The following is an 18307-nucleotide window of genomic DNA, read 5'->3' on the forward strand; positions in this document are numbered from 1 at the left end:
TTCAGGATGAGAACAGAAATTGTGCCCTGGCAGTGCGGCTGCAACGGGAGGCCCCATTAGCTAAAGTGGTGCTTCAGGTTAAGAACAGTTTCAGGTTAAGAACGGACCACTGGAACGAATTAAGTACTTAACCCGAGGTACCACTGTAATTGCATTTAAAACTTTCTTTGCCTGAAGAATTGCTATCAAATGCTTTTTCCACAAAATAAAAATTCCTTCTTCTAATTTAGGCATTCTAAAGCTTGCATCACTGAAGAAGATTCCACTTGCCATCTCAAGATCAAAATCTGAAAAAATAATCAAAAAATTAAAATTTTGAGAAAATTGCCAAAATTCAAAATCAAAATCTCAAAAAATTAAAAACAACTCTTCACTGCCATGGCTACTATGAACTCTGAGGGAAGGGGGGGTAAGGCTTAAACCCCCCCCCCCACACACAATGGAACATTAGACCATGTGCTTACCAGGAAGTTGACAATGAAAAATGCTTTTCAGCTCAGGATCTCAATCCAGTGCCATCCACCAAAAATACTAAAAAAAAATCAACTCTGGGCCCCATAACCCTTTTTGGGAATGTTAAGGAAGGTAGGAAAGGATACATTGTTTTGATATTATCCCTCCTCACTCACGCTAGTGAGTAAACATTGGAAGCAAGTTGCAAAGGGAATGTGCTCTGCTGTTTTACTTGAGGTGGTAGATCATTTTATCTACCTGGGCTCCATCATAACCAGCAAACTTTCCATCAGTGCCAAGCTGGACAACCACATTGGCAAGGCAGCTATTGCAATAGCTCACCTCTCCAAAAGGGTATGGGAGAATGTGATGCTGACATCTGATACCAAGATGAAGGTCTACCAGACTTTTATGTTGAGCCTGCAGAGCAGCACAAGGTTTTGCAGGGTCCTGATCCAACTTGGAGGGTTTATTAACATCATACTTTAGTTTAGGAGTACAGGAAGACTAATTTCATTATCTGGCTCACATATCGAGTCAATGTGCATGCCTGCTATCCATCATCACTATAAATATTTACAGGGAGTCTGGAAGGTATCCAAGACAAGGTCTTCATTCATTGTTGAATCTCTTCCCACCTTTTAACAGTGTCTTGCCCTCCGCCCCAAAAGGGGTGGAGCTAGCTTTGATACTGAAACAGACTTGATCCCATGGAACAGCTAGGTTGTGTTGTTTTGTTTTAATTGTCCTTTTTGGAGAACAAGCAAAAGAAAAAATGGATACACAACCACCATGAAGAAAGGCAGGAAGCCTAAACTTACTAAACTAAACATACAAATATGGTGAAAGGTCCATATAGTAAAAGCTATGGTTTTCCCAGTCGTGATGTATGGAAGTGAGAGCTGGACCATAAAGAAAGCTGATCGCCGAAGAATTGATGCTTTTGAATTCTGGTGCTGGAGGAGACTCTTGAGAGTCCCACGGGCTGCAAGAAGATCAAACATATCCATTCTTAAGGAAATCAGCCCTGAGTGCTCACTGGAAGGACAGATCCTGAAGCTGAGGCTCCAATACTTTGGCCACCTCATGAGAAGAGAAGACTCCCTGGAAAAGACCCTGATGTTGGGAAAGATGGAGGGCACAAGGAGAAGGGGACGACAGAGGACGAGGTGGTTGGACAGTGTTCTCGAAGCTACCAGCATGAGTTTGACCAAACTGTGGGAGGCAGTGGAAGACAGAAGTGCCTGGCATGCTCTGGTCCATGGGGTCACGAAGAGTCGGACACGACTAAATGACTAAACAACAACAAGAGGACAACCACAAGATAATCAATTCATTTTTTAAAATAGTTTTTTTTGTAATATGCTACAACAAGGTACAGCACTATTTGAAGCTACATAACTGATCAAACCAATAGCACAGCATGCTGAAAATGAGATTATGGAAAGAGAAGAATTTGTTTCATCAATAGGTGTATGCCAGGGAAGTATCTGAATATTGGTATAAAATAAGGATAACAAGGACTAGCAATAGAAAATGTAGCTGTTACTGTTCTATTGTCCTCTGTTCTCAGTTTGTCTACATAGATTATTGATTGCTGCAATTCAGTATTATTAAGTGCAATTCAATTGTTATTGGTAAAAGAAAATGGAAAGAAATAAAGCAGTTGACATGATGCAGGTTCGCAGAAGATGCCCTGGGTCCATTAGACTGACACAAGCTCAATCCATACAGGAAAAAGCACATATTACCATGACATTTGATGGGGGAAGAATTGCTGCTTCCCAGCAACTGCAGTTAGCAGTCCTGGTGCTGGGAAACCATGATTTACTGACAGCGGGAGCATTTGGTGAAGTGACATCATCTAAGCAGATTCCTGATGGCTCTACAGGCCGCCAGTTGAAAAGCCCATGTCCATAAAGGCCTTCTTCATCCATTCCTAATTATCTACCTATCCAGCTCAGACATTATCTGCAGTAGGATGAGGGTAAGATTAATCAGCGCTGAAATCATACAGTATTAAAATATGAACTATGTTCCCACCTTAATAAGATCTAGGTTCCCAAAGGAGAAAAGCAACAGCAGCAGCTGTTTGTACGCGACTGACAAACTGCCAACTGATTTGAAATGGGCAACCTCTTCAGCCGAGCCAAGTCTTCCAAATTTGAATATTGATTTCTTGTGCTGTGTTTTGCCCTCAGACTTCACACACCAAGCAATATCTTCTTCAGGTGGGGCATAGGACTCTCCTCCTAGAAAAGGTGAAAATAATAATAATAATAATAATAGTTTGCACACATCTTTGGAGGGAACTGACAGGAAATCTCTAGCCAGACTTTTTACAGAGTCCTGAATGCAGTCTAGAGGGTTTGATGGCTTTCAGAGCTAGTAATTAAAGTACCATATAAATGTGGTGGTTTTTCTTCAAGATGTTTTTCCACTCTGTGGGTTTCATTTTGCTGTGGAATAAATAGCGCCGGGAGGGGTGCATTCATGGATTCACACATTCCAGCCACCAAAAGGTTTAATTTCAACTTTAAAAGTCTTCTGTAGATTGTAGCTTTTGTCGTCACAAATGGGAAGCTCAGTAAGAATATATTTATCCTAAGCATGCTCATCCTAGCCTTGTGTCTGATGTAAAGTACTGGAATTTCTAATAAAATTAGAATGTGAGTCTTCTTTTTTGAGTTAGTTAATGATAGTAGAAACTGGAGATTGTCAGCCAGCCCCCAGCATGTCAGGGTAGATGCAGGGGCACTTCAAAACCAGTCATCCCCTATAAAATAGGTTTCTTTCTTACTAACATTAATGAAAAAGCTGAATTTCCCCTTCCTTGTAAATTACAATGGGTGAAGGAAAATGGTGTCACAGATAAGCAGATCCTGTGGGCCTTATTCAATAAGTCACTAACTATTTTTTTAAAAATAATATTTTAATAATTTTTTTTATTCAATTTTGAAAACTTAAAAACACATTAACTTCAAATTCAATATATGTTTCTCTTGCAAAATGAACAAGGTGACTTTCTACCCTTACCTCTGTGGTGTTTTTATTCCCACCCATAATCTGCTGAATTATATGTCAAACTATATCTAATACACATTTCCTCTGTTACATTTATTGTCACTCTCAATCCACTGCTCATAATCTGAAATCCTGCCCGCAAATTCATTTGACTATAGTTGTTTCTCAAATATTAAAAAAGAAGAAGTTTCCATTCTTCAATAAAAAGTTCAGCACTTTGGTCTCTCACTCTTGGTGTCAACTTCCCCAGTTCCAATCAATCTGGCTAACCTGATCCACACACACACACACACACACACACACACACACACACACACACCACTCACACACAGAAGTAAATTTCACTACAGCCAACCAAAGACAACCAACCACACTCTAGGGCACCCACAACCTCTCTCACCACCAAGGAAATACAACAAGTGAATAGTAAGAGAATCCACACAAGTGACACTGACACAAAACCCCACACATACACTAAGTAGAAGAATAGAAGCAATGCCACCCCACCCCACCCCACTCATCATTCCCCCTCCCCCTCTTTCCCCCTCTTTTCTTCCTAACCTAACAATGTACAGTGGTACCTCGGGTTACATACGCTTCAGGTTACAGACTCCGCTAACCCAGAAATAATGCTTCAGGTTAAGAACTTTGCTTCAGGATAAGAACAGAAATCGTGCTCCGGTGGTGTGGCGGCAGCAGGAGGCCCCATTAGGTAAAGTGGTGCTTCAGGTTAAGAACGGTTTCAGGTTAAGAACGGACCTCCGGAACAAATTAAGTACTTAACCCGAGGTACCACTGTATTCAACACTAATGTCTCACAACAAATGAAACTGATTTGTAGAAAACACAACTTGGAAAAAGAGACAAGACATGTATTTTTGTAAACTAATAAATCTTTAATAAAAATATATATATTTTTAAAAACAACAACTTTCCCAGTTCCTCATAGTTCATTACTTTTGCAGTCCATTCCTCTTCAGTTGGGACTTTTTCTTCCTTCCAATTTTGCACTTATAGGATTCTGGCAGCTGTTGTTGCATACATAAATATTTCAGTCATATTTTTGGGGTCATTTGTCCCCAGTATCCCTAGAAGAAAAGTCTCGGGGGGGATTATCAATTATAACATCTTCATTTCATTATATATCATTTCCTAAAACCCCTTGGCTTTTTCACACGTCCACCACATCTGAAAGAAATGACCCTTCAGTATGCTTACATTACCAACATTTACTTGACACAGTCTTATACATCATAGCCAGTTTATTTGGCGTCAAATACCGCCTGTATGTCATTCATAGAGTTTCTTGGCAACTTAGTACCCTAGGAAGGTTTTTTGGGCATATTGGGCAGGCTTTGGTTGATATCTGACTGGTGGCAGGCATGATACATTGCAACCTTTTAAATCAGGGGTAGGCAACCTAAGGCCCGGGTGATGCCTTCTCAATCTGGCCTGTGGACAGTCTGGGAATCAGCGTGTTTTTACATGAGTAGAATGTGTGCTTTTATTTAAAATGCATCTCTGGGTTATTTGTGGGGCATAGGAATTCGTTCTCCCCCCCCCCTCCAAAATATAGTCCGGCCCACCACATGGTCTGAGGGACAGTGGACCAGCCCACGGCTGAAAAAGGTTGCTGACCCCTGTTTTAAATCATTGGCACTTACACCACTGATTCCTCTGCGTCTTCTCTCTCAAAGTGATATGAGTCCCAGAGCACCTGGTGCTTATTGGGGCTGGTAGGCAAACGATGATAAGTGGAACCAGAGACAATGACAGTCAGAGCCATCTAATTCTACTTTTGTCCCATTCGCCTTCCTGCTGCATTCTACAAGGTCAAAACTGAGACTGAAAAGGGGGGAGTTGGCAACCAGGGCCAGCCCCCTGGGTTGGCTGTAAGTCAGACAGACTGGTAGACTAAGGTTGGTGGGGCAGTGCCCCATCCACCTGAATGGAGCTGCTGGATGTGGTGTAGTGGTTGAGATCAGTGGACTCGTAATCTGGTGAACCAGGTTCGCTTCCCCGCTCTTCCACATGCAGTTGCTGGGTGACCTTGGGCTAGTCACACTTCTCTGAAGTCTCTCAGCCCCACTCACCTCACAGAGTGTTTGTTGTGGGGAAGGAAGGGAAAGGAGATTGTTAGCTGCTTTGAGACTCCTTAGGGTAGTGATAAAGTGGGATATCAAATCCAAACTTCTTCTTCTTCTTCTTCTTCTTCTTCTTCTTCTTCTTCTTCTTCTTCTTCTTCTTCTTCTTCCATCCCTAGTCCCTGTCTCCTAGCCATCTTACCTGCACCACCCAGACACACATCCTGCTCTCTCTAATTGCCTGTGTTGCTGAGCTGAGGCCCACCAATGGAGGAGCAATCACACGCATTTGGGAAAAATAAATATTTGCACACAATGATCTGGTGAATGGTTTTCTTAAAAGCCTTTCTGTGATTTCTATTGCTGAGTTACCCGAGGAATGATTGACTGAGTCAGTTTGCAATGTGGATTCATGTTCTCCTCCCTATTTGCATTTATACTGGACACAAGAAGGGAGAAGGGCTCAAATAAGGTGCTTTTGATGTGCGTTGATGTTCAAACAGGCCCATAGATCAGGGCTGCAGAACCTGTGGCCTTCCTGATGTGGCTGGACTAAGGACCATCAGCCCTCACCGTTGGCTGTGTTAAGTGGGACTGATGGGAGTTGGAGTCCAGCAACATCTGGAGGACCACAGGTTTCTTTAGCTCTATCATAGAGGGAAAAAATTACCTTTACTTAGCTTTGAGTGAACTCCTTCCATGGATGATAATGATGATAATGATTTACTGTATTTTTTGCTCTATAAGACGCACTAGACCATAAGATGCACCTAGTATTTGGAGGAGGAAAACAAGGAAAAAAAATATTCTGAATCCCAGAAGCCAGAACAGCAAGAGGGACCTGGCTTCTGGGATAGCCTCTTGCTGTTCTGGCTTATGGGATAGCTGCGCACAGCCTCTCCCGGGCAGTGGGGATGAAGGCACCCCCCAAGAGCCGCGCTCCCTTTAAATAGTGTGCGTGCGGCTCTTGGGGGTGGGGGCTTTTTCCCTAGGAGGGAGAAGGGCAGCCCGTTTTCCTCCTTGGGAAAAAGCCCCCAAGAGCATGCTCCACGCGGCTCTTTAAAGGGAGCACTGAGCAGAGCCTCTCCCCTGCATTCACTCCATAAGACGCACACACATTTCCCCTTACTTTATGGAGGGGGAAAGTGTGTCTTATATAGAGTGATAAATACGGTATTAAATTTGTATACCACTCTTCATCCAAGATCCCAGGGTGGTTCACAACAGAAAAATGTAAAATAAGAATATGAAATACATAACAAAAACAAACACAGTCAGTTATTGAACTCCCCTCCCACAAACACATTTATAAAGCCATAGGTTGTTAATCAGCCAAAGGCCTGGTTGAAGAGAAATGCCTGCCACCTAAATATATGTAATGAAGGCGCCAGGCGAATGCCTCTGGGGAGAGCATTCCACAAACAGGGAGCCACCGCACTGATGTGCTACCTTTCTATGGGGTGGGAACTTCTGTTGTGAGAGAACATTCATTTGTGTGCTTTTCCCCTCCTGCGCACTGAAGTGGAACAGTCTTAGAATGATGGTATCACAAACCCCTCCCTGAACTGAAAATCTGGTGCTAGTATTTCCTATGGCAAGGGCAAAACTAGGCTTTATTTCACCCAAGTAAAAGACCCAGTTTCACCTGGGTCAAAGACTCCTCCCCCCAATTGCTTACACACACAGGTTGGAAACCTCAATGGTACCCCTTGGAGGCTTCACTTGGGGCAAAAAACCCAGCTAGCCTAGGGTTAACAAACATCCCCAGTTCCCAGGGACAGTCCCCGGATTTGCAAATCTGTCCCTGGACAAATTCCATCCCCGGAATCTCCCCAGATTTGCAAATCTCTCCCTGGGAAACGTGGCAGCGGCAGCCTCAGCAGCCCGGAGCCAGCCTGGTAGCGCAGATGGCTCTGGCTGGCTTCAGGAGCTGCTTGCTGCCTGCTGCTATGGCGCCCGCCTTTTTTCCTGCACCACAGCAGCAAGCTGTGAGCAGCTCCTGAAGCCAGCTAGAGCCAACTGCACTACCAGGCTGGCCCCTCCTGGGCAACGGCTGCCCATCTGTGACTCCTGAGCCTCCACCGATCAGTCAAAACAAAGGGGGAAGGAGATCAGGGAAGGCTCAGGAGTTATGGGTGGGTGGCACGCCATTGCCCAGTTTTTTTAAAAAAAACCTCTGCGCATTTATGTTTCACAAGGTGCGAAAGAAGGGCTTTGCACCTTTATTCAATATGCATGTTTGCTTGGGGCCAGGGTCATTCCCACTACTGACTTCCTGTTGCTACTCAGCTTCAAAAATAAAACAAAAAGTGTCCCTGGATTCATTGAAAAAATCTGGTAACCATAAGCTAGCTCCATCACCCCAAGCTACAGCTCTGCCTGTGAACATAACCTGAATATTTTTTTGGGGGGGGGGAATCCTCCTGAGTAGCTTACAGCACAATTCCCATATACCTGCTCTGAATTATGTTGCATGAGTTCAGTGAGGCTTAGTACCAGGTATTGCCTATAGGATTCTAGCTTAAGAGTAGGACCTACCCACAATCCTCTCCTTCCCCCTCTCCCCCCTCTTTTCCCCTAATGTCTAGGGCAATAGTGTCTCATACCAAATGTAAATGAACTGTGAAAAAGACTCTATGACTTCAAAGTGGAGGTGAGATATGTACATTTCCTTGCTTGCTTCTTTGTTTTATATCACACATTAAAAAATATTTAATAAAAACTATTTTTTAAAAAAGAAAAGAAAAGAAAAGAAAAGAAAAGAAAAGAAAAGAAAAGAAAAGAAAAGAAAAGACCTGTTACCCAGGAAGTGTCTGATTCACAAACTCAGATTATCCACATCTAGGTGGCCTTAGATAAGCCACACTTCTGTCAGCCCTGACACAGATCTAATATAGTGATCATAGTACTAACTTAGCATACATGGTCTTGGTAAGGATAGAACTGAGATGAAACACATTGGACACTTGTTAGTGCTATATAAATATTCACGTTTCTTATCATTAATATTATTATTAACAATTTCTGCACACACTTAAGTGGGTAAGCAAAATAATCTCTCCCTCATAAGTCCCTTATCATTTTATTACATTTATATCCCATATTTCCTACTGAGAGCTCAAGGTGGCCCATATACTCATCCCTTCCTAAATTTTATCGGTGAAGCATAAGCCCCTTAATGCCAGGGTCATGGGTTCAAGTTCCACGTTAGGCAAAAAGATTCCTGCATTGCAGAGGGTTGAATTAGATGGCCCCATGGGGTCCCTTCCAACTCCATGATTCTGTGACCCTGTGAGGTATATTAGGCTGAGAGAAAGTGACCGGTCTAGACTTCATGCTCAAGGATGGAACTGAACCTGGTTCACAACACCTGAACCGAACTTGGCCCCCACTCCCTCAGAGGCGACCTCACCATCAACTGGGGCATCTGCCTCAAGTGTCAGATCCTGGCCACCATTGGGCCAACTGAGTAGGATTTACCTGAATGGACACAATCCACTGGGATTTTTTCCCTATGTAACCATCAGTGGGATGCGGGTGGCGCTGTGGGTTAAACCACAGAGCCTAGGACTTGCTGATCAGAAGGTCGGCGGTTTGAATCCCCGTGACGGGGTGAGCTCCCGTTGCTCTGTCCCAGCTCCTGCGAACCTAGCAGTTCGAAAGCACATCAAAGTGCAAGTAGATAAATAGGTACCGCTCTGGCGGGAAGGTAAACAGCATTTCTGTGCACTGCTCTGGTTTGCGGCTTAGTCATTCTGGCCACATGACTCGGAAGCTGTACGCCGGCTCCTTCGGCCAATAAAGCGAGATGAGCGTCACAACCCCAGAGTCGGCCACGACTGGACCTAATGGTCAGGGGTCCCTTTACCTTTACCTTTTAATCATCAATGAAACGACTGGGAATTGCATAAGAGCACTATGTTTCAGTGTTAAGGAAAAAGATCCACTGGTTTTATGGGTTATCCATCATGGTGAGGAGCTGGGAATGCTGTTTGAATTTTCCACCATGGAAACCAAACAGTGTGAGTCAGACCCTGGTCCGACCCAGACTCCCCCCCGCCCCATGTACAGAACTTGGAAAGTATTGGCACCTTGGAAAGTTTTGAAAGAGAACTTTAATTCTAAACACTTGTTGCCTTTTGAACACCACCTTCATAATTCTTAGCTTTGGAAATATCACTGTCTTCTAAAAAACACCACCACCAGGCTGATATAAATTTTGGAAGGAATACACACACAAAATTGGATTTGCTATTTAAAGAGAGGTTTTGTGGAATGCATTTGGAGATATTCTCTTTCAAGTTGCCTTCGGTATGTGCAGTAACAGATAATTTATTCACAAAGACAGCCACGGGATTCCATGGCTGCCTTTTTAAAACCGAGCTCAAAGGTGTCAGATTTGTCACATTTATTTTGCTGAATTTGGAGCCAAAAAGAAACCTCAAATATTGGGCCAAGAGGAGGAAGCCATAAGGGTATTTTGAAGGCACAGTTCTTAAACAGAAGAGCTTAAGGGGGGAAATGGGGTGCTGATTCTGCAATACCCATAAGCACATTTCACTGATTTTGATGAAAGTCACACCTAAGCAACTCAGCTGAGGGTGGTACCGCTAGTATATTAAACAAAGAAGCAAACAAGCCGGCAAGTCTCAAAACACATACACACAATTGATATCAATTAAATTGACTTCTAAGCAATTCAGCTTTGGGTTGCATCTTTAATAAGCTAAAATTGAAAACAAAACAAACTGTTCTTGGCTAAGTCAGGCTGTAAGGCTGCATTTCCAGCCATCCATCTTCATCCTCAAACGCTTACTCAAACGCTTGGTGCTTACTTAGCACCAAGTCTCGTGTTCGGTAGGTTTTCCTTCCGAGTAAACATGCTTAAGATAATTCTACAGGGTTACCGAAACCTTTTAGGGGCTTATGTTAAAAAGTAGCAGTTTTACAGTGCAGCCCTTACACAAAAGTAAGTGTCACTGAGCCCAAGAAAATTTACTCCAGGCAAATGGGTATAGGATGGCAAGTTTGGTGTTCTGCAACATGTTAGAGCATTAGTGGTGGGTTTATAGCAGGCACCGGACTGCTTTTTCTTGGAGAAGCAGATAAAAACAAGCAAGCAAGCAAAGATACAATTTCTCTTGAAAACAGCAAAGTAGAAAACAAGTTCTCCCTCTCAAGTCCTGTTAGATTGTGCCCAAAATAAAATAACTGGGAGGGTCGAAACGGCAGGTGGAATAAAACCAAGCCTTCCTCCTTTTCAAAAACAATCTTAAGCATGCCTCCTTAGAGGTTAAGTTCCACTGAGTTCTATGATGTTTACTCCCAGGAAAGTGGGTATACGACCCTGGCAGTCTTTCTTTCTTTCTCACCTGCGTCAATACGCTGTTTGTCTAGCAACTTCTTTCCCACATATTTTGGGAAGGCAATTTGGTGGCGCGTGGATTGTTCAGCTGCGCTTTTCTTTTGCCCTCCGGAGGCTTAGAAATTAAAGCGCCAGGTAGAAGCAACTGGAAAGCGCCAGATCTAATGAACGCTTCCTACAATCTATCTTTGAGAAGGAAAGGAGCGGGCAGAAGAGGTGTTTGGTTAGTTTTTTCGAGTTACAGCTAGAGTGGATAAATTATCAGATGAGAATGATGCATTATTTCATAACGATAGTAATATTTATATATACCACATTATTATTATTATTCCCTATTTTTATTTATTTTATTTAGTCAATTTATATACCTCTTAATGTAATAAAAAAGTCTACGCGATTTAAAAGAATATCAGCAGGGTTATTTGGGGTGGGATGGGATGGGGGAGACTAAGGCCGAGTCAGTGCCACAGTTCAGTTATAAGCCATCGCCTGGAACTGAGTAATTTAAAAAAGAAATTACTGAGCCAGGACATTTCTTCAGTGCACTTTCTTGAAAAGCGCTCTCTCACACCCTCTCTCTCTGACACACGTGCGCACATATACATATTAGGGTACAGTGCGGAATAGAGGGTGAGATCAGTTCCTCTTCTTAGGTTTGATGCATTCCGACATTTCCTCCCAAGCCTCAAAATCCCACGACTCCTCGATTTTCTTGAGGACTAGACGCACTAGTGCCACGCTGCTCTCATTGTCACACGATTCTTCCTCCCAGACCCACAAGGGGCACGATCTGAAATCCTACTGGCGTCATTGCTTAAATAAGCGCTTATTTAAGTCTACAATCCTTTCTTGTAAAGGCCAATTTCGTGCAGATGCCTATTTGGAAATCTGTTGGGCTTATATCGACTTAGATGCTTGACTTAAATTGGATGCATTGATGGCTCCTTCATCTTTACTGTGACTTGACGTGTGTGTGTTTTGCATTGTTATCATTATCATTCCTACAGTTATTGAATTCCATTTTTCTTTCCTTGTTATTTTGTATGTGCTTTCCTGTTAAACTTGCATATATATATGTATATATGTGTGTGTGTGTGTATGCCCTCCATCGAATTTGGTGAGACTTCCCGTGTGTGTTGGATCTGGCTGCCTATCACTTCCCCTTGAACTAATTTCTCTTACAATTGCGTAACTTTGTCTAAACAGCGACCAGAGATCTTTGTCCACTTCTCCTAAAACGAATGTCCACTTTTGCTGTTATTGATTGCGCGGCAGGCTGGCCTTTGGCGCCTATTAGCTTTCCAAGACTTGATTTGCATCGGACAAGGTGGGGCGGCTCGCGTTAGCCTGAACGAGAACAATTTTCCTCAAGTATTGAGGTCTACTATAGCGCAAATGGCTAAAGTGCTAGGTTTGGGCACCCGACTCATTTGCACGCTATACATTCCCATACAAGGAATGGGATGGTTTTCTAGTACAGTATAGACAGTCCCCACCATACAAGGATGGACAGTAGAATGGACACTTATTTACCTTCTTCAAAACTGAAATTAATAGGCAGGAAACTCACAACTTGAGGCATATTTTCAAGGGGCTGGATGTTGTGTGTTTTGCTGGAGAAAGGATAGATCTGCCCTTTTTAAATTTTAGATTTTGGCTTATAGATGGCACCAAGGCGTGGGGAAGGTTGGATCGTTTACTTGCTGACGCTAGTGGCTTGGATAGATACAAAAAGAATAAAAATACATAGCTACACAATAGGGGGTTGTAAGTTGCGATGCTATTCGCATTTACCTTGGCATAAGCTCCGCGGAAGACCGCGGGGTTTACAAATGAGCGCGCGTGGGTATTGAGCTGCAGGAATGGTTTTTGCTCTCTCAGTGCGGCAGGTGTAGTTTCTGCAAAGAATCAGACAGACAGACAGACGCGCACGCTAAAAACAGCAGCAGCAACAACACCCAAGCAGACATCTGTATAGCCAAAGATTTCTATAACAGTCATTGCAACTACGGGTGGGTAGGAGGGAACCCAGCTTGGAATGTATAGAGCATTCGACTGGCATTTAAGAAAATAGTTACTGTACTTAATTTATTTCTATTCCGCCTTTCCCCCAGAACCGGTACTCAAGGCGGCTTAATTCCTCTTTTAGACTCAGGTTCCTCTGAAGTAAACAACACCGCAGCATATTCGTAAAACAAAACAAAACAAAAGTTAAGGGAGAGGGAATTTGGGGCGCATCTCATCCAAAACTTGTTTATAGCTATTACATTTCTATACCGCCTTTCACCAGAAAAAATGGGCGCAGGACGGTTTACAACCAAACAGCGTTAGAGAACGTCACACACCATAAGCAAGATCATTTTTTAAAAATATAGTGTTTTCAGTTTTTTTAAAATAATGATCGTTAAATAGACAAAGAGCATAATTATTTATGCATTTCAAATATCTAATTTAACGCGGGGGTTCGTCCCAAACTCGAGTCCCTTGATTAGACTTAAATGGGGAAGGGATGGAGGTCTTGCTTTTTTTTCTCAGCGCACCCGCGGAGGCGCCTGCGATGGCGGAGGCGCAGGAAAAGCGCAGCGCAGGGTAAGGAAGTGGACCCTTGCGATGGGATTAACGCACCAAGCCCACAAGATTTTGCCCGGTGAGTTGTGATTTGCTTTTAGTGCTAGAGTCGCCAGCAAACTTTACTGCAAGTTTGGACTGCATGCAAGAAGCGGGTGGGGATAAGGACTACTGTGAAAACTGTATCCCTCTAAACCTCTCAAACCTTCTAAATCTCTCAAATCCACATCCTGGAATACTGAAGAGTTTGCCTTTAAATTGCTTTCAAGGTGGCATCTCTATGCATCACCCCATAAAATGCCATTTATGAAGAAGCAATGTGGGGGGGGGCACTAATATTTGGAAGACGTGTAGCAAAACAGGCTCGTATATCGGTTGGAGGAAGCGTGTGTTACGGTGCAAAGATATCGGGTGAAAAATACTCGTACCTACGAAGCAATTTACAGAGCTTTCAGTCCCCCTTCGATCCTATCAGAGTCTTGTTGGGTTTGGTGATCAGAGAAGCGATAATAATAAAAGCAACAGAGTTCCAAAATGGACACAACAGCAAAATACGAGGTGGGAGGGTGGGGGAGAGATAAAAACCTTCCTACTATCCAAAGGTGGTATGATAAGTTTTGGGGGAAAATATTAACAAGATATAAAACCTCACAATAATTACAGGCTACAGCTAATTCAAATTGGATTATAGTTTTGTAAGAGCTTGATGCCAGGTTCTCAGATTCTCACTCGAGGCTCTCCTCTGAGTACTTTTGCCGTGGAAGGTGGGAGAAAAAAGAGAGAGAGCCTTTTCCGTGGTGGCCCCCGCACAACGATATCCTCCCCACAACGATAAAACTGGCACTGACACTACAATCTTTTTGGGGACGTTGTTGCTGTTGTTGTTGATCAGATTTCTTAGTAGCTTCTGAAGGTCTCCAAACAACTTTCATTTAAAAACATAAAGGCTAAAAACTTTTTCATACAGTTAGGCATTTTGATGTTTCATTACTGTGTTTTATCCTGGCATGATTTGCTTAGTCCTGCCCACTGTATACCACTTTGATCCCCATAAGAATGAGAGGAAGTTTAAAACAGGTATTAATTAATTAATTGTGTGTGTGTGTGTGATTGACTCCATAAACTGGATATACTTTAATTCGTAGAATCAGAGAGATTCTAACTGAGAGAGAGCACACACATAATTTCAAGCTTTGTAATTTCACAATAATGTAAAATTCAACATTAAAAACAATTAAAACAAATTGGAATAGGATTTACTGAATTATTTTATACATGTATTCAAGCAAACCTTTAAAAAAAAGTACTTCTAACCATTCCTCCTTGTTTTTATTTATGTTTATTGGTGCTTGTTTGCTAATTTATATTCCTTGGTCATTCTAAATGGTGCCCCACAGAAGAAGGATTGTGTATTTCAAAATATAACGAGGAAATGTCTGAAATGTCTGAAATAAATAGATTTTTTTAATACATAAAGAAGCAAATTCCTTTTTTTTGCAGAAATATATTAAAATGCAAGATTTGATAAGCCACTTGGAGGCCGAAACAAACCCTCATTTATCCTAGACTTTGCAAATTGATCTTCATTCTCAACGCTCTTTGGGTTGGTTCATAGAGGCAGCTCCTCATGGGAATCAATGGGCAAGTTTTCTCTTCTCTGAAGGAACACACTAAATAGCTACATCCTGAGAAGAAAACAGAATTTTGTGGCCCCTTTAAGGTGAATTGATTGATTGTGGCATAAATTTTCATGGATTCCCAAACATTTCATCATGAAGCAGACCCAGAAAAGCTACTGCAAAAGTAAATCGATTACTTTTTAAGTGTTTGGGTTTCGTATTTTTTTGGCAGCAGGCAAGAATGGCTACCTCTCTGGAACAAGAAGAAAACAGGTGCTGATCAGTCATTTCCCAGAATGCTAAATAGCAAACTGTGTTTGGTGGCAGTTAGGGATGGGGGAAGAATTTGATTCAGCTTTCATTTAAAACCCAGTTCAAGAAATTCGCAATTTCTGATACAACAGGAGAACCTAAACACGGCCATCTGTCAAAATTCACACTTGTCTGAATTTTGCGATGCACTTGTCCAGTGTTTACAAAACAGCACATATTAGGGGAAAATGTGCCTAAAAATGAAAATATTAGTAAAAAAATAATGCACTATGTTAGGAGAAATTGCTTGAAAAAATGTTCACCAAAACCATACAAAAATCTGTTTATTCGTAGAAATTAACATGCTGAAGAATTTTAAAGAGGATTTTAATTTTTTTTTTTTAATTTGCAAATTGCTGCAGAAACATGGAGAATTGAGTTTCAGACTAGAAAATGAGAAATTGAGCAAACCCAAACTGACAGATCATTCCATTCCTAGTGACAGTACTAGGGGTGGAAAAACAGAAAACTCAAAGAGTGAGCATATGAAAAGCGTATTTCCTTTGAGTCAACACTGGGTTCCAGCAATGGAGGATAAGAGGGTGATATACTTGTCTGAGTGCTTGCAGCTCTGTGTTACTGATGTGCTTTAAAAATCATGAAGAATGCCAGATCTATGGGCAAAGGATTGGAATCCTACATAGCCAACCAAAGCTCTGACATTCTTAAAGCACTTCTCTTGCTTCTTTAGGTTGGAAGTTTCACCGATGGCAGAACTACATCTCTTTAGCAGCTATATGGCAGGTAAAGATTCAAATGAGCACTTACTGTTCCCAACCATAACCCTGCAGAAAGCCATCTAATTACTGTATTTTTCGCTCTATAAGACGCACCAGACCACAAGACGCACCTAGTTTTTGGAGGAGGAAAACAAGAAAAAAAATATTCTGAATCTCAGAAGCCAGAACAGCAAGAGGAATTGCTGTGCAGTGAAAGCAGCAATCCCTCTTGCTGTTCTGGCTTCTGGGATAGCTGCGCAGCCTGCATTCGCTCCATAAGACGCACACACATTTCCCCTTACTTTTTAGGAGGGAAAACGTGAGTCTTATAGAGCAAAAAATACGGTAATTTGATTTTGACCTGTTTTTAGGAGGTAATTTAATTATTGTTTGATTTTATACTAATGTTATATATCTGATGTTAGCTGCCCTGAGCCCGACTTCAGCTGGGGAGGGCAGGATATAAATAAAAGTTTATTATTATTATTATTATTATTATTATTATTATTATTATTATGGCCGGTTTCCCACCTTCAAGGAAAAGGAGAGACGAGGGCCAACTTCAGTAGCTAAATGCCTGCCTTTCATGCATCTATGAATATGTGTGTATGGTTTTTTTAATGTACTTTTATTAAATATTTTCTTAGTTTACAAAAGTATGTGCAATGTCTCTCTCTTTTTCCTCCAAGTAACATTTTTTACAGATCAGTTTCATTTGTTGAGACATTAGGAAGAAGAAGGGGAAAGGGGGTGGGAGATGGGTGGGGGAGGGGTCGGGTGGCAATGATTCTATTACACTTAATATATGTGGAGTTTTGTGTCAGCGTCGCTTGTGCAGGTTCTGTGCTATTCACTTGTGTTCCTCTGGTGGTGAGAGAGGTTGGGGTTGGCGTAGGGTGTGGTTGTTTGTTTGTGATTGGCTGTGGTGATCTTTGTTTTCATGTGTGAGTGGAGTGGGTGAGTGTTTTGGATCAGATTAGCCATATTTATTGGTATGCTGTTGGTGGATTTTTGTCAATGTCTTGTTGGGCAGTGCATGTGATAAAGGGGAGCCATACCGGGGTGAAGGCACAGTGGCGTAGTGTGGGTTGTCAGCACCCGGGGCAAGGCAAGTAATTTGCGCCCCCTAACTCGTGGATTTGCGCCCCCTAACCCTAACCCCCAGATGTTGCGCCCGGTGCGGCCGGCCCCCTCTGCACCCCCCACGCTACGCCACTGTGAAGGCATCTTCTTCTATTTGTCCCCGTGTCAGTTTCAGTTTATTGGTTAATTTTTCTAGTATGTGTGTATGTTTGTGAGTTTATGTGAATGTGTGCACATATCCGCATTCACACAACCATTTCCTCCTTCCTGCCCTTTGCCAGGTCCAGCTATTCCCACTGGCATGCAGCCTCCACCCAACCAGGGCTTTTTTCCAGCCCGAACTCACTGGAACTCAGTTCCTGCACCTCTCAGGTGGGTGCCATTGCCATTATAAGAGAACGAGGTTCATGACAAGTTATGGCACCTCTTTTTTCTAGAAAAAATAGCACTCCACCCACCCAATCACCACATGTCATCGCCAGGGGCCAAAAGGTTGCCCAGTCTGGTCTTTTTGTTTTTTGCTTTATTTATTTATTTATTTGCTTTTTTAAAAATTCATTCGTATATTTGTTTATTTTCATTTTTCAGATAACAATACAAAAAAGAAGGGACTACGACAGAGACCAACCCCCTCCACCCTACCATGCAGAAATACAGTGCACAAAATTAGTAGCCTTGGATAATAAATTTATTTTGCTTATTGGATAAAGGTGCCATTCCACAGACTCCCATGCGCTGTTGGTGGTCTGTAGGCATGCTCCTTTGATGTTGCGTATAAAAGCAAACTATACCAAGCTGAAGAAGGAGGGCTTGATTTTTTTGCCTCTCGGTTTTTCCTCGCATGCAAGTGCTTGGTTTGTTCATTAATATTAGGTTCCAAAGTTGTAAAAATCGGGCCTCAAAAGGTCTATATTCAAAGTTCTCCAGAATTTAGCAGTGCCAAGTCTTGCTATAGTCATTAAGTGAGTTAGAAGGTTTTCTTGTGCCTGTGCTTGTCTTAAGCCCTAGGATCCTTCCTAGAATATGTGATCAACAGAATCTCTTCTGTTCCCTTTTTATTTTCTTATCAAGATAGGAAAT

At 42.3% G+C, this 18307-nt stretch overlaps 1 long non-coding RNA gene across 1 annotated transcript; it reads left to right on the plus strand.

Annotated features, from left to right (window-relative positions):
- Positions 1-2655: 2655 nt before the first annotated feature.
- Positions 2656-18090, plus strand: LOC309328325. The gene is made up of 3 exons (XR_014150777.1): positions 2656-2714; positions 13462-13573; positions 17816-18090. It is a non-coding gene; the product is annotated as an uncharacterized lncRNA (long non-coding RNA).
- The last annotated feature ends 217 nt before the right edge of the window (positions 18091-18307 follow it).

The sequence above is a fragment of the Podarcis erhardii genome (assembly GCF_964252035.2).
Source record: "Podarcis erhardii genome assembly, chromosome: 13".
Classification (NCBI taxonomy): Eukaryota; Metazoa; Chordata; class Lepidosauria; order Squamata; family Lacertidae; genus Podarcis; species Podarcis erhardii.